This window comes from Pistacia vera, unplaced genomic scaffold (genome assembly GCF_008641045.1).
Source record: "Pistacia vera cultivar Batoury unplaced genomic scaffold, PisVer_v2 Contig874, whole genome shotgun sequence".
NCBI lineage: Eukaryota > Viridiplantae > Streptophyta > Magnoliopsida > Sapindales > Anacardiaceae > Pistacia > Pistacia vera.
Genome location: NW_022196750.1, coordinates 64808 through 88111, shown reverse-complemented (window position 1 = coordinate 88111; position 23304 = coordinate 64808). Strand labels below are relative to the sequence as shown.

The 23304-nt window shown below is 39.8% G+C and overlaps 1 non-coding gene across 1 annotated transcript; it reads left to right on the top strand.

Moving 5' to 3' along the window:
- Window positions 1-13410: 13410 nt before the first annotated feature.
- LOC116119138 lies at window positions 13411-13517 on the top strand. Its single transcript, XR_004126327.1, has one exon. It is a non-coding gene; the product is annotated as a small nucleolar RNA R71 (small nucleolar RNA).
- Window positions 13518-23304: the final 9787 nt, after the last annotated feature.

Below are 23304 nucleotides of genomic sequence, written 5' to 3'. Positions count from 1 at the left end.
GTGGTTCCTTGGCTTGAGCAATTGCTCCATTGTTGTCACAACAGATGTCTATAGGATCAACAATCGTGGGAACCACACCAAGTTCAGTAATGAACTTCTTAATCCAGACTGCCTCCTTGTTGGCCGTATCTGACAATGCAATATACTCAGCCTCCATTGTAGAGTCCACTATAGTGCTTTGCTTAAAGCTCTTCCTGCTCACTGCACTGCCATTGAGACAAAATAAAAACCTTGATTGCGATCAATAATCATTTGTGTCCGTTTGGAAACTAGTATCATTGTATCCTTTTACAGTGAGCTCATCTTCCCCTCCATAAACCAAGAACATATCCTTAGTCCTCTTCAGGTACTTAAGAATATTCTTGACAGCCATCCAGTAACGCTCACCTGGATCCGATTGATATCTACTACAAGTGCTTATAGCACATGAGACATCAATCTGAGTACATAGCATGGCATACATGATGGATCCAATTGTTGATGCATATGGGATCCTCTTCATCTTATCTCTCTCATCTTGTATTTTAGGAAAAAATTCCTTAGACAGATAAACACCATGTGACATCGGAAGAAATCCCTTCTCGGATTCTTCCATACTGAATCTTTTCAATACCTTGTCAATATACGCACTATGACTTAGGCCAAGCAACCTATGCGGTCTATCACGATAGATCTTTATACCAAGGATGTAGGCTGCTTCCTAAGTCCTTTATGGAGAAGCGTTTTGATAACCAAGTCTTTACCGACTGCAAGTTCGGTATATCATTCCCGATTAGAAGTATGTCATCGACATACAACAATAGGAATGCTACCGCACTCCCACTCACTTTCTTGTAAACACATGGCTCATCTTCGTTCTTGATAAAACCGAATTCTTTTACCGCTTCATCAAAATGAATGTTCTAGCTCCTTGAAGCTTGCTCAAGTCCATAGATGGATCTTTGCAACTTGCATACTTTATTAGCTTGACTATCAAGAACGAAACCATCTAGTTGTGTCATATACACACCCTCCTCAAGGTTTCTGTTCAAGAAAGTAGTTTTGACATCCATTTGCCAAATCTCATAGTCATGATATGCAGCAATCGCAAGCATAATTCAGATGGATTTAATCATGGCAACCGGCGAAAAGGTTTCTTCATAGTCCATGCCATGAATTTGTTTGAAACCTTTGGTAACCAGTCGTGCTTTAACAGTATGCACATTGCCGTCCATGTCAGTCTTCTTCTTGAAGACCCATTTACACCCTATAGGTTTTACCCCTTCAGATGGTTCCACCAGAGACCACACTTGGTTCTGGTATATGGAGTCCATCTCAGATTTCATGGCTTCAAGCCATTTAACAAAATCTGGATCTGATATAGCGTCTTCGTAGGTTCTGGGTTACTCGTCTTGGTAGACTAATACGTCACCATGTTGAGTCACTGGATAACCATATCTGTCGGGCTCATGGCGTACTCTCCCAGATCTACATAGCTTCTGTGCTACCTAAGGTGGTTCACTTTGATCCACAAGTGGTGGAGTAACCTCCTCATGATGCTCAACAACTTCCTATGGCACTTCATCCCGTCCTTCATCTAGTATATCTTATGGTTCTAGAACTTCATCGGGTTCTACTTTTCTCCCACTAGTACTTCTTAGAAAATATTCATTTTCTAAGAAGACACTAGACGAGGAACAAAAATTTTGCGTTCTTCTGGGTGGTAGAAATAGTATCCTTTGGATACCCCACAAATATACATTTACAGGATTTTTGGCCCAGCTTGTTCGAAGTCAATTTCTTAACATAAGCATTACAACCCCAAATCCTTAGATAAGACAAGTTGGGCCTTCGCCCACTCCATAGCTCATATGGAGTCTTATCTACAGACTTTGATAGCACATAGTTCAAAACGTGAGTCGTTGTCTCTAGGGCATAACCCCAGAATAATGCAGGTAAATCATAAAACTCATCATGGACCTAACCATGTCAACTAAGGTCCTGTTCCTCCTTTCTGATACTCTATTGTGTTCGGGTGTATAAGGAGGAGTGAGTTGTGAACTATCCCACATTCCTTCACGTACTCTGAAAACTCTGAGCTTAAGTATTCACCTCCTCGATCCAACNTCAAACAAGAATCACAGACAATTAAATCAAAATAACATAAACAATTCTAATAAAAACGAGATTGAGAACAACGTTACTGAAGTTAAGTTACACCAATGACATGAAATTAGGCTTCAAAATCCCCTTGAACAAAAGAAGGAAATTAGCCGCACATCTTGATCTAGAAAGCAAAAACTCTGAAAATTAAAACTCTACTGTCCTTCCTCCCCGTTTACCCTAAAAACTTCTAATTAAATAACATGTGTTTTCCTTAATTCTTCCCAAGAATCACGGAATTTCTTTCTTAGACGTTTCCTAGAAGATAGACTTCCAGATTTGTCAAAATCTTATAAGATATGGAAAATAGAATTCGTCTCCAGCTTGCACCAGGATTCTGGCAATGTAAAAGATCTTTTATGGGCTTGGTCACTTCATAAAAATTGTAGTTCCAGATGTGTAGATGAATCTGGGCTTTTGAATCACCCATTTTTGATATCTGACGCTCCAGTTAGGCCTGTTCAAAAATTCAATACTCAGCTAAGGAATCCTTCTACGACTAGGATTCCAGGTCCGGTTTTGCAACAACTACTGAGAACCCAAACAAACTCGGATTCTCGCCCATAATACCTTCCTGAAAATCTTGATTTGTCTACTGTAATTTCTCTGAAGAACACTTTTGCAATCGAGGAATCTAGCTCCCTGAAAAACCTGAAAGACGCAGCACTAGTCAGAATAACAACAATTCTGGAATTTCCTAATCTTTTATCACTTATTTCCTAAAGTCTATCCAACTATGCTAAACTCACAAAATAAATTATAATCAACTCAAATAGGCATAAAACATAACAAAAAACATAATATGGAAGGAATAAAAATATTTAAATTACACTCTTATCAGTGCCCTTACTTCAGAATAATACTGGGGCTACGGACGTTTCTAGAATAGCCACCATATGTGCACATCAGGTTCTCACTATCAAGATTTGAAACACTTAATGATGCGTGTTTACTACAACATGCAAAACTAGCAAGTGCACCAGTCGCTCAAGTAATAAAGTGATGGGTAGGATATCGTTCCCACGAGGACTGGTAGCAAAGCACTAAGTTTCCTAACGTTAACAAGTTGAGGCAATCGAATTTCTTGGATTGGTGGGAGCAAAGTTTAATGAAAAAGAAAACAAAATTAAAAGTAAACAAAGAATTAAATCTTAAATAAGAAAGCAAATGAAACACAGAAAATCAATTCAAGCAAAACGGGTAGGGTTTTGACTTCATTTGGACTTTTATGGGTTAAACCTAAGAGTTACACTATTTTCACATTCACGTGGCAATGGTTGTAAATCGGATTCACTAATATGTTAACATACCTCTCGGGCTATGCTTTCCTATTCATCTTATAACAATCCGCACCCAACAAATTGAAGGTTAATAATTCTAAATTCATAAGCACAAGAATCCTATTTGATTTCATTAATTCTTGAATATCTCTAGCATCCAATACTAAAATGGTGATTACCCAAGAAGCTTACATGAATTATTTCTCAATCTCATCATGTTCATCACATACAGCATTTAATTCTAGAATAACACACAACCAAAGCTTATTCACATGGAGATAACACAATCAAATACTTAACCCATTTCAAATCCAAACTACAATCAAAACCCTAACCATAGAAGATTAGTTCATAGCTAAATTAACACTATAAAATGAAAATAGAAATAAACACGTTAAACATAATGAATCTGAAATGAAGGATAAGAAACTTCCCAAAGAGAATTCTTCAGTCAAAATCGGAACTTCTTTTACAATCGAAAAACTCAAGCTTTTTTCTAAGGAAATACTAAAAGACGGCTCAACCTAATAGCTCCAGCCCCTTTACAAAAGTTAAGTTTTTTTTATACCTAGTCCAAAAACCCAGTCAAAAACACGCACACACGAAACTGTGCGTTTAAAAACTGAAAATTTGACTGTCGCCGCTGCGAAGAATGGAAAATTCCAAATCGTCTCTGCCTAACTTCGCCGCGGCGAGACAATTTTGCCGGGGCGAAGCTCCTTCAAAAGTTCTGAAATTTACAGAACTGCCACTCTGCTTGCCTCTTCGTTCGATTCTTCGTTTTCGGCTCTCTACCTTGGAAACAAGCTTCATCGTGGTTGTCCTGCTCCGGAACTCTCCTATCTTCTGAAATCCGCTCAATTATGAGTCAACTATCCAATTTGTCTTTATTCGCTCAAAAAGTCCATTTTAACCTGAAACACGAAAAGTAAAGATAGCACCCCAATTCAGGTAAAAATGCACTAGAAAGTACCTGAATCCGACAAAAAGATCAAATAAAAAACTGTATAATTTACGGATTATCAACTACCCCCAACTAAAAGAGATGCTCGTCCCGAGCATACAGTACAAACTAACGAAATAAAGACAACAACGAAAACAAAACATGACAACACATGCAAACAAACTGAAAAACCAAAATCAACAAAACTCAAATGCCACACTGAATTGCCTAGACATTGCACAGGTCTCACAAATTGTTGAAAGTTTTTATATCAGGAGTTCGACATTCCAAGAAGTTATAGCTACATCGACGTTTTCCTCAACGGTCACCAAGTAGGTAATCCCCACTTCAATCCCACATTCCAAATTCCGGATTATTTTTATGCAAAAATTGTAAAGTTTATCAAATGGTGGTAGACTCCATAAGCCTAAATATCGAATAATCTCCAAAATGAGGACTAAACACAGATGAGAATCAAAGGTCTTTAAAGGCTGCAATGTTAGGCTCGGGTCATGGGCCAATAAAAGGTAGGAAACAAAGTAAGAGAACTCGGTGTCCTAAAGCAAACTCAAATCACATCGAAACCACACTTTCTCAACACCAATCGACATGTCTACTAATTCACAGCCTTCAAACGCGTATTCTTAAACTTTTGGTAACCATAAATGCAGGGGAGACGTTAGGTATACGTGGCGTTGTGTAAACCCGAGGTCGCCAAATAGTGCTAGGCAGTTTTTAAGGCGGGTTCTGGTTTCAGGGTTACCCTTAAACTAGGCAGCATGTGTTCGACAATTTTTTTTTTTTTTTTTTCAACCACAGAATTGAATTGAGGTGACTACTCCTTTGTTTTTTTCTTTTCTTTCAACCCCCACATCATTCTTTTTGGTCTTTCTTATTTTTTCTTCTCTTAACCCCCAAACTAATCTTTTACTCAATTGTACACTCGTTTCGTTCTCTGTTTGCACTAAGACCGAATTCTCCTAAGGTATGATAAAATGTTTAGGGTAAGGAATTTACAAATCTGTTGTTTCCAAGAAAATAAAGCAAAGTTCAAATGGACTCAAGGGTGACTAGTGAAAATTTCAATCATGGGTTGGTTAGAAAGGCTCAAACGTTCCAAAAATGCCTAAATCATCTCCTCAACCATGTCTAATCCTAAAATTTGCCTCAAAGCAGTTTCAACTAGGTTCTGAATCCCCCAACATTATCAAAATTTGCCTAATCGCAATAAAATGAATTAAGCATGCCGAAAAAATGAAAATCGTGGTTGAACCACTCAACAAACCTCAATCAAAATTCAGTCAATAAACGTAAACTTGAGCAATGCTTAACATTTCTCACAATAAAAATTCAACAACTATTCTCATCATGATTTATACAACCATCATCGGCAACAAAACAAAAACACACGAAAAATACAACACAAAAGTAAAATTTTTTTTTTCACATTTAAGGTGTACGCGGCGTTGTTAAACCGAGGTCGCCAAATAATGCTAGGCAGTTTTTAAGGCAGTTACTGGTTTCCAGCCCATACCCTTAAAATAGATTTTTTGTTTAAGGTGTACGCGGCGTTGTTAAACCCGAGGTCGCCAAATATGCTAGGCAGTTACTGGTTTCCAGCCAATATACCTAAACTCAAAATCTATTCCATACCCCCAAAAATTATAACTTGTCCCCAATGTTCCAATGCATAAGTTAGGAATAGAGAAAATTAGAACAAAGAAAAACAAAAGAACAACGTAAAGGTACGAGAATGCTCCTGTTAAGTCATGAATTGTCGCTCCCCAATGTTCACCCGTTCTCGGATTTTTCATCATCCAAATTCTGTCAAAACAACAAAACTATGGTTTCCTCATGTTAGACCGAATTCACAACTAAATTGAAAGTATTACAACCTAATCTCGCCCTTTTTAACAATACTAAAAAACAACCATAACAAAAAAAAAAAAAAACACAATCCAAAACCAAAATAAAATGAGTTTAAGTTTCAACTGGCCAAAAAAATAAATGAAAACAATAAAACAAAACATAAACAGGTGCTCCGGTTCAGTCTTGTTCTTCCTCTTCTTCCTCTTCATCTTCCCGTCTTCTTCTTCTTCTCTGATTCCGGCAGTCATCTGAGTTCCAGTCAACCCATTGATATGCGGAAGTGTCAACATTCAGATCCTTGAAACTGTTCGTTAGCAATTCATGAAGTGTTGTGTCCGCTCCATCATCCAATCCTGTCGTCTCTTCATGTATTCATCATTCCCATCATTTCTTTCATCATTTCTTTCTGAGATCCTGTGGGGTGGATGATATGGCCATGCTCGTTCTTTGCCTCTTCGCCCCTGCTTGGTTGGGCAGCTGTCGTTCAGTCAAGGTGTTTCTGAAATAGCCGTCATTAGAGTTGGAGCCGGATGAATACGCGGCTCATCATCTGAAACTTGACCCCGCTTTTATGCACATGGCAGTGATGAGATGCGGAAGCAGTAGCTTGATGTCCCTTTGTGGATGCTATCCTGATACTCTCAAATGATGTCTCCCACACATACTATTTCTTGTGGCAATAGAGTAGAGCAATTCCGCTTCTCATGAGTCACTGTGTGTAGTGCGTCTCCGGCATTAGTTTAGCCAGACAAAGTACTGCATAGCCGAGCATTGGTGTCAACGTGTCTTTGAGTGTCTTTTTCTGTTTTTAGACACTTCCCACGTTGCCCCTGGTTTCGCAATGACCGGGAAGATAATATTATCCTCATAGGTTGATCTTTTGAAACTCCACATACTGATCAGTGACAATTTGGGCAAGTTGAAGAATTTGTTGATGTCTCTTGTGAAAATGGCACATCCTCCCTCGTACAAACACAATCTCATCTGACTTTTGGGGAAGTTGGCATAGAACTCTCTGACCAACGGTTCTACTGCGGCTCCTCAGGAGCACGCATGAACATGTTCCAACGTCTACCCCTACTCCATCACAGATTGTTTTGCTGTCAATCCACGTTCAGGGATGAAGCCCTTATCCTTTGTGTGATCACCTCCTCATAACGTTTTCGGGCTGCCTCATTCACAAACTGGTGTCAACATTCTTCCCCTTGCTCGTTGCTTAATTTTCGGGGCCATTGATTCATGAATTCAATACAAAATGTTAACCCCAAGGAATTAGCCTTATAAAAACATGGCCATGTCCAACCTGCAAAAACAATCCACACTTCCAAAAATTGCAATTCAACCCAAACTACGATTTTTCTATTTAAGGTGTACGCGGCGTTGTTATACCAGAGGTTTCCAAATACTGCTAGGCAGTTTTTAAGGCGGGTTCTGGTTTCCAGCCAATATACCCTTAAAATAAATTCCACATCAAAATTACAAAAAAAAATCCACACTTCTAAAAATTCGCAATTCAACCCCCAAACTACGATATTTCAATTCAACACAAACACTCCAAATAATCAACACCCACACTTCTAACAATCAATTGGTTAACAAAACTTCTCAACATGAATCACAATCACAACTCAACAAACCCAAAATTTCTCAAGTTAAAAGTCACATAATTTTTAGATCTACGATTATAGACTAAAATTTTCCAAAATAAAGCTTTGGGTTTTCGGATCTTACAATATGAAGGCGTTTGCACCACCAATTGACCCAAGAAACGATCCAACAAGAAAACCCCAAATTTTTGATCCAAATTTTTTTTTGAAATTTTTGTGAAATTTGTTGTTGAAATGGGTTGTTTTGGTGTTTAGGAATGTTGTGAGTGATTATTTTGGTTGGAAAGCAAAATAGAAGTGAAAGATTGAAAGTTGGAAAATTTTCTCTCAACTCAAGATGCAAGGCGGCGTGAAAATGAGAGAAGAAAGTGTTATATATAAAAAAGTCTCTTCGCCGCGGTGAAGTTCGTCACGCATAAACCCTAAAATTTCCAGGTTTGCCAGCGGCGAAGAAGAATTCTTGCCGGGGCGAAAACTTCCCGAGAGTTCAAGGCTAACTTCGCCTCGGCGAGAAAATTTCTTCGCCGCGGCGAAATGCCTTAGCCAATTTTTCGCAAATTAATTCCTTTACTTTCGCCGCGGCGACAACAATTACTTCGCCGCGGCGAAATACTCCAGTAGCAAACCTGGTATTCCTCATGTCTCTTCGCCGCGGCGAAGAAGAAACTTTTCGCCCCGGCGAAGTTTGGAAATTTTTTATACCTCCTTTGGCTCTAGACTTCACCTGAAACACCTGAAACAATAAAAACATAAATTTTATACAAACTAAAAATGAAGAGAACAATTCGAACAGCAAAATTTAAAATCAAAAAGTTAAAAACACTTGGGTTGCCTCCAAGAAGCGCTGTTTATAGTCGGAAGCTTGACTCTTTCATCCTTTAGGTTGGGATGTCCAGCCGGATTGGGATGAACTTGCAATCATCACCCCCTCAACGTATGGCTTCAATCTCTGTCCATTAACCGTGAAAGTGCCCTTTTTCCATGTGTGACTTCACTGCCGGATGCATGTATCCTCGTTATAGTGAACGGTCCGGACCATCTAGACTTAAGTTTTCCGGGGAAAAGCCTAACTCTAGAGTTGAACAACAATACTTTCTGCCCAACTTCAAAAGCCTTGACCCGGATGTGCTTGTCGTGCCACCTTTTGTCTTCTCTTTATAATTCCGGGCATTTTCATATGCTTCCAGACGAAACTCATCAAGCTCGTTCAAAGTCAGCATTCTCTCCTCTCCCGCGGCTTTCAAGTCCATGTTAAACTGCTTGACGGCCCAATATGCTTATGTTCAAGTTCCACCGGCAAGTGACACGCTTTCCCATAAACTAATCTGAACAGAGACATACCAATTGGGGTTTTGAAGGTAGTGCGATATGCCCATAAAGCCCGTCCAGCTTCCGTGACCAATCCTTCGTCGAGGCATTAACTGTTTTCTCTAAAATCCCTTCAGTTCTCTATTTGACAGTTGTACTTGCCCGCTCGTTTGTGGATGATAGGGTGTTGCCACTCTATGTGTCACTCCATATTTACTCAGCAGTGCATCCATTTGCCTATTGCAAAAAGCGATCCTCCATCACTAATAATTGCTCGTGGTACTCCAAACCTTGAGAAAATACTTTCACAAAATTAATCACCACCTAGCATCATTAGTTGGCAATGCCACTGCCTCAACCCATTTCGACACATAATCCACAGCTACCAATATAAGAGTTCCCATAGGAACTTGGGAAGGACCCATGAAATCAATCCCCAAACGTCAAAAATTTCTACCACCAAGATGTTGTTCAACGGCATCTCATCTCTTTTTGAATATTTCCCATCCGTTGACATTGGTCACACTTTAGATCATCGGGAAGGAATCTAAGAGGGTGGGCCAATAAAACCCAGATTGTAGCACCTCGCTGCTGTTCTAGCTCCCCAAAATGGCCACCTACTTCCTTCTATGACAGTGCCTTAGAATGCTCTCCATTTCTCCTCCGAGACACACCTCCGTATCATTTGATCAGTACAGTGCCTGTATAGGAACGGTTCTCCCAAAAGTAGTACTTTAAATCTGAGAAAATTTTCTCTTCTGTTGGACTGTCATACCACTTGGGAGCACCCTGACGATAGATAATTTGCAAAGTCGCCATACCATGGTGCTTCGTCACTCTCATCAGTTTCTCATCTGGAATGTTTCTGAAATTGGCATTTCCACCTCATCTCCCTTGATTGGTTTCTCAATCTTGACAAATGATCAGCTACTACATTTTCCGAACCCTTTTGTCTCGAATCTCCAACTCAAACTCTGAAGTAGTAGAATCCATCTTATAACTGAGGCTTTGCTTCTTGCTTCAATAGGTGTCTGAGTGCTGAATGGTCCGTGTAAACGATCACCTTCGCACCTAAAAGGTAGAACGAAACTGTAAAAGAAACACCATAGCAATAATTCTTTTCAGTGGTGGTGTAATTCAGTTGTGCATCAACAAGTGTCTTACTAGCATACTGAATTACATGCAGACTTTATTTTTTCTCTAACCTAAAACTACCCCTAGCAAAGTCACTAGCATCACACATTAGTTCAAATGGCAGTCCCCAATCAGGAACTGCAATAATAGGTGCAGAAACTAGCAATTTTTTTAAAGTTAGGAAAGCATGCATGCAATCATCATCAAAATCAAAAACAACATCTTTATTCAATAGATTGCAAAGGGGTTTAGAGATCTTAGAAAGATCCTTTATGAAGGTCTGTTAAAACCCGCATGCCCCAAGAAACTTCGGACTGCTTTGACATTTGATGGGGTGGTAGCTTCTCAATCACTTCTGTCTTTGCCCGATCAAACTTCAATCCATCCTGGAAATCCTATGCCCGAGCACAATTCCCTGTTGGACCATGAAGTGGCATTTCTCCCAATTCAGCACCAAATTTGTTCCTTGCATCGCTGCAAAACAAGAGACAGATTGTTAGACAATTATCAAATGATGACCCAAAAACTGAGAAGTCATCCATGAAGACTTCTATGAATCTTTCCACCATGTCTCCAAAGATTGACATCATGCACTTTGGAATGTTGCTGGGGCATTGCATAACCAAACGGCATTCTTTGGTAAGCAAAGGTGCCGTAGGGGCAAGTGAAGGTCGTTTTCTCTTGATCCTCCGGAGCGATTGCAATTTGGTTATATCCTGAATAGCCGTCCAGAGAAACAGTAATATGTATGTCTGCCAACCTCTCCAACATCTGATCGATGAAGGGCAATGGAAAATGATCCTTCCTTGTCGCCTTGTTCAGTTTATGATAATCAATGCATACTCTAACCCGTTCACCGTCCTTGTTGGAATCAACTCATTACTCTCATTCTTCACAACGTAATCCCTCCTTCTTCTTGGAACAACTTGTACCGGGCTCACCCACGGACTATCGGAAATCGGATAGATGATCCCCGCATCTAAGAGTTTCACAACCTCCTTCATTGAAGGATTCAATCTCCGTTGTGGTTGACACCCTCGGCTTAAAGTCATCCTCCATGAGAATCTTATGCATGCAAAATGAGGGTGAGATGCCTCTAATGTGTAATGGTCCATCCAATCGCCAGTCTATGTTCCCTCAACACTCTAATCAACTTCTCTTCCTCTAAGGCATTCAAATCTGCACTAATAATCACCGGAAAGGTATCTGAATCTCCAAGATAGACATATTTGAGGTGAGGGCGTAAAGGTTTCAGTTCAAGCCTTGGGACTTCTTTATTATTTCCTTTGCCCTCTCTTTGTCAAAGTCAAACTCCTCAAATTCTGCATCTTGCCTCTCCTCAATCGGTTGGAGTGCTTCTAACATTCTAGCACAATCGTTCCTTGCTGATTCTTCTACCTCTGCCGTTTTAGATTTGGCTATACACGCTTCTAGAGGTATTCTGGCATGTTTTCTTCCAGGGACTCTACAACAAGTTCATCACCACATCCACACTAAAACATGAATCCACTTCCGATGGAAACTTCATTGCATCAAACACATTAAAAGTTACTGTTTCATCCTGAACCCTTAACAGCAACTTCCTTCCTGTACATCAATCAGGGCTCTCCCCGTGGCCAAGAATGGTCGGCCCAAAATGAGAGGAATCTCCTTATCCTCCTCCATGTCCAGCACTACAAAGTCCGCGGAAATATTATTTTCCCCACCTTCACTAATCATCTTCAACTATCCCCCTCGGGTGCTTTATCGACCGATCCGCTAGTTGCAACGACATTGTCGTTGGCTTCACTTCACCAATCCCTAATCTCCTGAAAACAGAAAAGGGCATCAAATTTATACTAGCTCCTAGATCACAAAGCACACGATCAAACGTAATATCCCCTATAACACAAGGAATAGTAAAATCCCTGGATCTTTGAGCTTCGGGGGTAATTTCTTTGGAGGATTGCACTGCACTCTTCTGTTAGCATCACTGTTTCCTCATCTTCTAATTTCCTTTTGTTCGAAAGGATTTCCTTCAGGAACTTCGCATAACTCGGCATTTGCTGTATTGCATCTGCAAAAGGAATGTTAATATGCAATTTCTAAAAATGTCAATGAACTGAAAATTGCTTATCCTGATTCTTCTTTTTCAATCTCTGAGGAAAAGGCACTGGTGGGGTGTGATGTGCTAATTCTGGTGGTATCTCAGGGAATGGAAATTTCTCCTTCTTTTTTGCCTTCATCCTCTTCTTTTTCTTCCCTAAGGCACCTGAATTTTCTTCACAATAATCTCTCATCAATTCTCTCTTCAAATTCTTCCTTTCCGGGTTGCTCCACCTCTTTCGTAGACTGCCCTACCTCTTCCAAAACTGTCCCACTTCACAAAATTATGGCATTTGCTTGTTCACGTGGGTTGGTTACAGTATTACTTGGTAAAGAACCCTATGGTCTGTCATGCAGCTTCTCGGCCATTGGCCCATCTGTACCTCAAGATCTGAATGGACGCCCCTTGGTTTCTAAAGTTTGTCCTCGTCTCATTCATGAACCCTGTAGTCTCTTGCATGAATTTACCGAACAAATCCTCCAACTTCGACACTCTTTGATCTCCCGGTTGATTGGTCACCCCTGGTGGGTTATTTGGAACTTGCCTCTGGTTCCATTGGTTACCCTGTTGTTTTGATTTCCCCAAGCCAGATTCGGATGATTTCTCCACCCTGGGTTGTAGGTGTTGGAGAAGGGTTGTTCGGCTGTCTTTGATTTCCTGCCAAGTAATTTACTTGCTCCGTTGATGAAGACGACGGTGCAAATGTGTTTCCGACTTGGCACTCGCTGCTCACATGGTTTCCTGCACAAAAATCACATGTTAGTTGAGGTAGTATAGAATTTATCTGCATAGTTCCCAATATTTTGGAGTCCAGTGAGTGGGCTGAGATGGTTGTGAAAGCATCTACTTCATGAAGACCGAAGATTTCTCGTTGGAACTCTCTCATTCGGTCTTTGATAGTTGTTGCTTGCCAAAACCTCAAGCAACTCATAGCCTCTTCAGGTGTCTTATTTTGCAAAGCCCCTCTGAAGCTGCATCCACCATGGTTTGCACGTTACCCATCAAACCATTATAGAATGTTTGGACTTGAAGCCAACTGGCAAACCATGATGTGGGCACTTCCTCATCAATTCCTTGTATCTCTCCCAAGCCTCGTACAACGACTCGGCATCATCTTGTAGAAATGATGTGATATCATTTCTCAACTTCGCTGACTTCGCTGGAGGGAAGAACTTGGTCAGAATTTTTGTGCCAGATCATTCCATGTTGTAATCGTTCCCGGTGGTAATGCCATTAACCACCCCTTTGCTTTATCTCCCATGAGAATGGGAAAAACGTAGCCTAATAGCATCCGACTCCATTTGACTTGAAGGTATCGAAAATTTCCAAGAAATGTGCAGTGCTATTCGGATCCTCCTTCAAATCACCGTTGAATCTTACCGACTGCTAGATCATCTGGATGATTGCCGGCTTGATCTCAAAGTTGTTAGCTTGTACTGTAGGTCTAGTAATACTTGACCCACTTCCGTTCACTGTGGGGACTGAAAATTCCCTCGTGTCCTATTTTCTTGTTCAGCCATTTCAACAACAACTTCTTCCACTTCTGCAGTAGGATTATCTCTTTCTCTTCTCTCTGTTTAGTCTTCTTACAGTCCTCTCAAGCTCAAGGTCAACAGGAACCACTGGTTGACGTCTTGCTCTTCGCATAAACTGAATGAACACAAGTGAAAGAAAAGTGAAATCACAACTCTAACAAAAATTAAAACTTCAATCTAGTTAAATCAAGGAAACCTTATGTTAACTTAAAAACAGTCCCCGGCAACGGCGCCAAAAACTTGATGCGTGTTTACTACAACATGCAAAACTAGCAAGTGCACACAGTCGCTCAAGTAATAAAGTGATGGGTAGGATATCGTTCCCACGAGGACTGGTAGCAAAGCACTAAGTTTCCTAACGTTAACAAGTTGAGGCAATCGAATTTCTTGGATGGTGGGAGCAAAGTTTATGAAAAAGAAAACAAATTAAAAGTAAACAAAGAATTAAATCTTAAATAAGAAAGCAAATGAAACACAGAAAATCAATTCAAGCAAAACGGGTAGGGTTTTGACTTCATTTGGACTTTTATGGGTTAAACCTAAGAGTTACACTATTTCCCATTCACGTGCAATGGTTGTAAATCGGATTCACTAATATGTAACATACCCTCTGGGCTATGCTTTCCTATTCATCCTTATTAACAATCCGCACCAACAAATTGAAGGTTATAATTCTAAATTCATTAAGTACAAGAATCCTAATTTGATTTCATTATTCTTGAATCTATCTCTAGCATCCATAATAAGGTGATTACCCAAAGCTTAACATGAATTATTTCTCAATCTCATCATGTTCATACATACAGATTTAATTCTAGAATAAACCACAACCAAAGCTTATTCACATGGAGATAACACAATCAAATACTTAACCCATTTCAAATCCAAACTACAATCAAAACCCTAACCCATAGAAGATTAGTCATAGCTAAATTAACACTATAAAAATGAAAAATAGAAATAACACGTTAAACATAATGAATCTGAAAGAAGGATAAGAAATCTTCAAAGATGAATCTTCTAGTCAAAATCAGAATCTTCCCTTTTACAATCCGAAAAACTCAAGCTTTTTCTCTAAGGAAAATGTAAAAGATGGCTCAACCTAACAGCTCCAGCCCCTTTACAAAAAGTTAAGTTTTTCTTTTATACCTAGTCAAAAACCCAGTCAAAAACACGCACACAGAAACTGTGCGTTTACAAAACTGAAAAATTTGACTGTCGCCGCGGCAAAAGAGAATTCTTCGCCGCGGCGAAGAATGGAAAATTCCAAATTGTCTCTGCAAACTTCGCCGCGGCGAAGACAATTTCTTCGCCGGGGCGAAGCTCCTTCAAAAGTTCTGAAATTTACAGAACTGCCACTTGCTTGCCTCTTCGTTCGATTCTTCGATTTCGGCTCTCTACCTTGGAAACAAGCTTCATCGTGCGTTGTCCTGCTCCGGAACTCTCCTATCTTCTGAAATCCGCTCAATTCTGAGTCAAACTATCCAATTTTGTCTTTATTTGCTCAAAAAGTCCATTTTAACCTGAAACACGAAAAGTAAAGAATTACGCACCAATTCAGGTAAAAATGCACTAGAAGTACCTGAAATCCGACAAAAAGATCAAATAAAAACTGTAAATTTACGGATTATCACTTAAAACCCTTGTCACGGCTACCATTCTAAGGACATATATCAATACATATTGCAATTATAACGACTACGCGATATAGAAAAAATGCCTTTTATTATTGATTAATGAACATTATTTCAAAGAGTCAATTATACAATAATTGATTGGCTCTAGAGCATCTACTCTAACATTCTCCCACTTGCATTATAGCCAATCATTCATGTATTTAATACCAAATGATCTGAAGTGCCTTTCATGTTTATGCTACGATAGAGGATTGTCAGGTGGATCTACGAGATTGTTGTCAGTATGCACTTTACTAATCTGCAGTTTTTCCTCTCAACTATCTCTCTGATGAGATGGAATCGTCTGAGTATGTGTGTAGACTTCTGATGAGACCGTGGTTCCTTGGCTTGAGCAATTGCTCCATTGTTGTCACAACAGATGTCTATAGGATCAACAATCGTGGGAACCACACCAAGTTCGTAATGAACTTCTTAATCCAGACTGCCTCCTGTGGGCGTATCTGACAATGAATATACTCAGCCTCCATTGTAGAGTCACTATAGTGCTTTGCTAAAGTCTTCCTGCTCACTGCACTGCCATTGAGACAAATAAAAACCTTGATTGCGATCAATAATCATGTTGTCCGTTTGGAAACTAGTATCATTGTATCCTTTTACAGTGAGCTCATCTCCCCTCCATAAACCAAGAACATATCCTTAGTCCTCTTCAGGTACTTAAGAATATTCTTGACAGCCATCCAGTAACGCTCACCTGGATCCGATTGATATCTACTACAAGTGCTATAGCACATGAGACATCAATCTGAGTACATAGCATGGCATACATGATGGATCCAATTGTTGATGCATATGGGATCCTCTTCATCTTATCTCTCTCATCTTGTATTTTAGGAAAAAATTCCTTAGACAGATAACACCCATGTGACATCGGAAGAAATCCCTTCTCGGATTCTTCCATACTGAATCTTTTCAATACCTTGTCATATACGCACTATGATTAGGCCAAGCAACCTATGCGGTCTATCACGATAGATCTTTATACCAAGGATGTAGGCTGCTTCCTAAGTCCTTTATGGAGAAGCGTTTTGATAACCAAGTCTTTACCACTGCAAGTTCGGTATATCATTCCCGATTAGAAGTATGTCATCGACATACAACAATAGGAATGCTACCGCCATCCCACTCACTTTCTTGTAAACACATGGCTCATCTTCGTTCTTGATAAAACCGAATTCTTTTACCGCTTCATCAAAATGAATGTTCTAGCTCCTTGAAGCTTGCTCAAGTCCATAGATGGATCTTTGCAACTTGCATACTTTATTAGCTTGACTATCAAGAACGAAACCATCTAGTTGTGTCATATACACACCCTCCTCAAGGTTTCTGTTCAAGAAAGTAGTTTTGACATCCATTTGCCAAATCTCATAGTCATGATATGCAGCAATCGCAAGCATAATTCAGATGGATTTAATCATGGCAACCGGCGAAAGGTTTCTTCATAGTCCATGCCATGAATTTGTTTGAAACCTTTGGTACACAGTCGTGCTTTAACAGTATGCACATTGCCGTCCATGTCAGTCTTCTTCTTGAAGACCCATTTACACCCTATAGGTTTTACCCCTTCAGATGGTCCACCAGAGACCACACTTGGTTCTGGTATGGAGTCCATCTCAGATTTCATGGCTTCAAGCCATTTAACAAAATCTGGATCTGATATAGCGTCTTCGTAGGTTTGGGTACTGTCTTGGTAGACTAATACGTCACCATGTTGAGTCACTGGATAACCATATCTGTCGGGCTCATGGCGTACTCTCCCAGAATCTACATAGCTTCTGTGCTACCTAAGGTGGTTCACTTTGATCCACAAGTGGTGGAGTAACCTCCTCATGATGCTCAACAACTCCTATGGCACTTCATCCCGTCCTTCATCTGTATATCTTATGGTTCTAGAACTTCATCGGGTTCTACTTTTCTCCCACTAGTACTTCTTAGAAAATATTCATTTTCTAAGAAGACACGACGAGGAACAAAAATTTTGCGTTCTTCGGGTGGTAGAAATAGTATCCTTTGGATACCCACAAATATACATTTACAGGATTTTTGGCCCAGCTTGTTCGAAGTCAATTTCTTAACATAAGCATTACAACCCCAAATCCTTAGATAAGACAAGTTGGGCCTTCGCCCACTCCATAGCTCATATGGAGTCTTATCTACAGACTTTGATAGCACATAGTTCAAAACGTGAGTCGTTGTCTCTAGGGCATAACCCCAATAATGCAGGTAAATCATAAAACTCATCATGGACCTAACCATGTCAACTAAGGTCCTGTTCCTCCTTTCTGATACTCTATTGTTTCGGGTGTATAAGGAGGAGTGAGTTGTGAACTATCCCACATTCCTTCACGTACTCTGAAAACTCTGAGCTTAAGTATTCACCTCCTCGATCCAACCGAAGAGCTTTAATACTTTTCAACATATTCTGTACTTATTCCTGAATTCCTTGAATTTATCAAAGGCTTTAGATTTATGTCTCATAAAGTAGACATACAAATATCTACTGAAATCATCAGTAAATGTGATGAAGTATGAATATCCACCTCTGGCATCAACTGTTAGTGGACCACATGCATCACTATGAATGATGCCTAATAGCTCGTAGCCCTTTTACCTTGTCTGTGAAAGGAGACTTGGTCATCTTGCCTAACAGGCATGCTCACATACCTCAAATGACTGAAAGTCAAAAGGGTCCAAAACTCCATCCCTTTGAAGTTTTGTAATGCGAGTCTTATTAACATGACACAATCTACAGTGCCAGAGATATGTCTGGTTTTGATCGCTATGTTTAGCTTTCTTGGTTTCAGTATTGAGAATATCTTTATTGTTTAAATCAAGAACAATATTCCGTATATAACCTTGCAATTCCAAATGGAATACCATTCAAACAAAGGACAACAATCCATTAGATATCTCAAATGATACCCTATATTATCCAAAGCGGATACTGAATAAATATTTCTAGAAATAGAAGGTACATGATAACAGTTATGTAGTTCCAATAACAAGCCCATAGGCAAAGATAGACAGTAAGTCCTTAAAGCCAATGCAGCCACATGTGCTCCATTTCCAACTCGTAGGTCCACCTCTCCCTTGGCGAGCACTCTACTCTGCCTTAGTCCCTACACATCAGTACAAAGTGAGTACCACATCCTGTGTCAATGACACAAGATGTTGAGGAAAGAAATTAATCTCAATCATGAAAAAACCTGAAGTCGTAGCCTCGACTTCTTCTTGCTCGCGAGGAAAGTTTGCAGTGTTTCCTCCAGTGGCCAGGCTTGCCACAAAAAACGCAGAGTGCCATTGCCCTTCACTTTACTGCAGCAACCAGTAACGGGCTTGGACTTTTTCAAGTCCTGCTCTGTAGTCCTCAGCATGTTCAAAAGTTCTGATAGGGTTTTCTCCATCGTGTTCATATTGAAATTCATTATAAACGGAGCATAAGAGTCAGGCAAGGATTGTAGAATTAAATCCATTTGTAATTCTGCATCCAAGCCACATCCCAAAGTCTCAAGCGTATCTATGCTTAATCATTGAGCCATGAGGACCAACTTGGGCACCCTCAGTCAGACGACTCCCAAACAGTGCTTTCAACACCTTTTACCTCTCATGTCGAGCATTTGTTTCAAAAGCTCCTTGAGGTGTAGAATAATGGAAAAAACGTCCATATTCTCATGCTACTTTTGCAGCATAGGTGTCATCGATGCTAACATCAAGCATTGAATGCTATCAGCATCATCAAGGAACTTTTGACAAGTATCCTTAACTTCCTAAGTGGCATCAGGATTAGGCTCAGCCATGTATGGCTTTTCAAGGATATACCATTTCTTTTCTGACTTGAGTGTAATCCGAAGAATATGATACCAGTCTGAGAAATTGGATCCATCCAACCTGTTTTCTTTCTCAATTATCGGTCGTAGGTTCATAATGCTCATTTTGATGAATCTACAATTGCAGAAAAATAAAGTCATTATAAAGTTCATTATTATTTAATATGGTCTTTTATTAAACGATGCTCCCACTATTTTACTCAAGTCAATAGCCCTCACTATTAACTCAGGAAAGCCCGTTGACTTTCCTAGTGGACTGAGATCCCATCCGGCCCATTTCAATCCTTCGCATTGGTGAACAAGCCAATATGAGTTGATTAGGGAGGCCAACAAACTTAATCCACACCAGTTGATAGCTCATACTATCAACCTCAAATGCGAAAAGGCCAACAAGCCAATCACACAATCCAATGGCTCCAACCATTGTCCTCAAGTGTGATTCTCAGTATCAGTAGAGTGGACACTACATGTCACCACGTACACATAATTTGTGTACTACTCTACTATGCCTATGACGTGTTTATCATGTAATAAAAGCTTTTTACTCATATAATCATAACATATACATAATGAAAACACATGGAAGATAACATAAATAGTTGGGCCCAAAAATTTTCTTTTATTAAATATATGCATTCTTTATACAAAAAGATAGTATCATATACAAAAACTATCAAAACTAGGTGGACAGTGTAGCCATTTCTCCTCGCGTGCTGACGTCCATCCAACTGTGTCCTCACCTAGCTCTTGCAACCATAAGAAAAACAATGGGGTGAGCACAAAATAATGCTCAGTAAATAAATCCTCTACTCGACTGTCCCCGTAACTCTTTCTCTTAATTCTTTCCTTACACTTTTTCTCATCTCATTTATTTTCTCTTTCACATAGCTCTCTTACTTAGCTTCTGCTATATGTCACGGCCTCATCTTAACGGAGGCACAGCCGGGTGGAGTTCACACAGCACCAACCCACTCTTCGTGACGTTCGGGTGGAGATCACAGAGCACCAACCCATTTTCATAACTATTGGGTGGAGATCACAAAGTACCAACCCATTTCTCATCACTATCGGGTGGAGATCACAAAGCACCGACCTGTGTTTATTTTTCTCATTCTCTTTACTCTTAGAGTAGTTCATACACATAGTTCTCTACTCTTTCTCAAGCCACTTCTCAATGCACAATTAATTTTCTCCACTAATGCACTCATGAAATGCCAGCATGCAATGTTGCAAGAATTAAGGTTACTACTCATGATTCTCTTAGGCATTTTATCAAACAACTAATGTGCATACATAAACTCTACTTTATCTATGGTTCTATCCCTCTCTTGAACCATCCAAAATGGAAGAAAACTCCCTCACAAAATTATAATCCCTATCATAAAATAACACTTCCAAATAGATTTACCAATCTCCTCCAATTTCATCTCAAACTACATCCTCTCATCACTACATATTCATCACATATTAACACTTCTCATCAATGAAATGTAATCAACAACCATAAAACAAATACTCATCTCAACCCAATTTCTCAATAGCATAACATACACATACATATATAAATCTCTACTAAATCTCTACTCAAAATATTTCTCAAATTTCAACTTGGGTTGGATTTACTTACTTGCAATGGAGAGTAGGGGTGTAAACGAGCTGAGCCGAGTCGAGCTTTTGGCTTATCGAGCTCGGCTCGTTTACAACAATGTCGAGCTCGAGCCTAGTGAACCTCAAAATTGAGACTCGAGCTCGAGCTCGGTCGAGCTCGAGTCGAGCTCGACCCGGCTCGCGAGCCGGTTCGATATCGAGCTCACGAGCCTTGTCGAGCTCGAGCTCGAGCTCGATAAGGGCTCGCGAGCTCGTTATCGAGCTCGATAAGGCTCGATCAAACCACCATTTATCCGGGTTTGATCGAGCCAAGTTCCCTTTTTTTTACAGCAATCTGCCTGCGTACAACATTTCATATTTACATCCAATGTTGAATTAACTATGATAGTTTTGAACATTACAAAATGTCTATTACCTTACAAAATCAAAAAACAGTTCTGAATATATATAAATAACATTCCTAGGAGATTACCAATTTCAGAGTGTCTGGTTCGCGATTTGGGATTTAGGGGTCTTTGATTGTGATTTGGGATTTAGGGCAACTGGGATGGGGAACTGAAATTGAGTAATTGACGCTCTGTTTTGGTGTATCGTGTTATTTCAAATTTGCACTTTGGGGGGGGAAACTGTCATTTTTTTAACTTTTTTCACTGAAAAATATCAGTTTAATACCTAATAGTTTAAAAAATCACCAAAACACCCTATTAAGTGTACAGTGCTTAATCGAGCCGAGCCGAGCCAGGCTCGTGAGCTCGCGAGCCGAGAGCCGAGTCGAGCCAGGCTCGCAAGCCCACGAGCCGAGCCAGGCTCGCGAGCTCACGAGCCGAGCCAAGCTCGCGAGCTGAGCCAAGCTCGCGAGCCCACGAGCCGAGCTTTACTGTGTTTGAACTCGAACAGAGCCTTATCGAGCCGAGCTCTAAACGAGCTTTTATCGAGCCGAGCCGAGCCGACTCGGCTCGTTTACAGTCCTAAATTGGAGAGATCACACTTGCACTTTCCCTTCCTTTAAAATGCCTGTCTTTTCTCTACAACTTTACACAATAAAACCATAGCCCTCAATGTACAAAGCCCTCAATGTACATCTAAGCAAGAATCCTTACCTTAGGATGCCTTAGATTGATTTTCTACCAAGATCCAACTAAAAACCCTCAAAGATCCTTGAAAGATGGAAGGAAGAATTGAGAGGAAATGGTGAAAGATTATGGCGGTGGAAGAAGCATAAATGAAGGGTTTACTAAGCTTTAACCCTTTTTAGCTCAAAATATATTCATTCATTCCTATATTGCCCTTACTCTTTCTTCAAAATTCCATCTTTGTCCTTTCAATCATTACAATCACACCCCCACTCTAACATACTCTCCATAAAATTCTCTTACCTTTTACTCCCTACTTTTCCTGCTAACTAAGGGTAGAAAGGTCATTTTGCCCCTATGGAAGAATTCTCTAGAAACCTCAATACTCATTTTATTCGGCTCTTCGCCGTGGCAAAGACTCTTTCTTCGCCCCGATGAAAAATTACAGAACCTACCTCTTTGGTTGCAGAACCTTGTCGCCGCAAGGGCCAACCAAACAATATGAACAATATACCAACTCAAATAAAAGCAAAACAATAAACATTAGCTACGTACCTCAAGTGGGGCGTTACATATCAACTTTCGCTTTGGCGAACAAACAAAACTGTCATTTTAAGTCGACCCATCACCATTAAGGAAAACTCTAATGCATTTTAACCACCCACTGGTAGAAGTGTACCTTTCGCTTTGGCAAACAAGGTTTCGATGAACAGTGGTTTGATTAAAACCATGGTGATGGAAGGCTTACGCGACTTAATATACTTTAATTGAGGGTTTTTATTTAATGTCTCATCAAATTATTATCTTCGTTAGAATGACATTGTTTGACATGTAATTGAACATTCAACCTTAGCATGCATTCTAAACAAAATATTAAAACGTGTCGGTACATGGCCCAACTAAAACCGATTTCCTCGAGCCTAGAGGAATCGGTGACCTAAGGGTCTTGTAATAAATATCTTGAGTCTTCAAGTGTGGTTGCCTCGTCCTTTGGTCCGTCTTCATGTACATTACAAGAATATCATTTAAATTTACAATAAGAATAATTATAAAATTTTTTTACATCAATAAATTTTGAAACCTCGATTTACATTCGAGGGGAATGAGATGAGAAGAGAATGTACATTGAGAAGAGGAGAAAGGCAGGACATGCAGGCCCTATTCAATAAATTTACAACCATACATACCCAAAAATTTA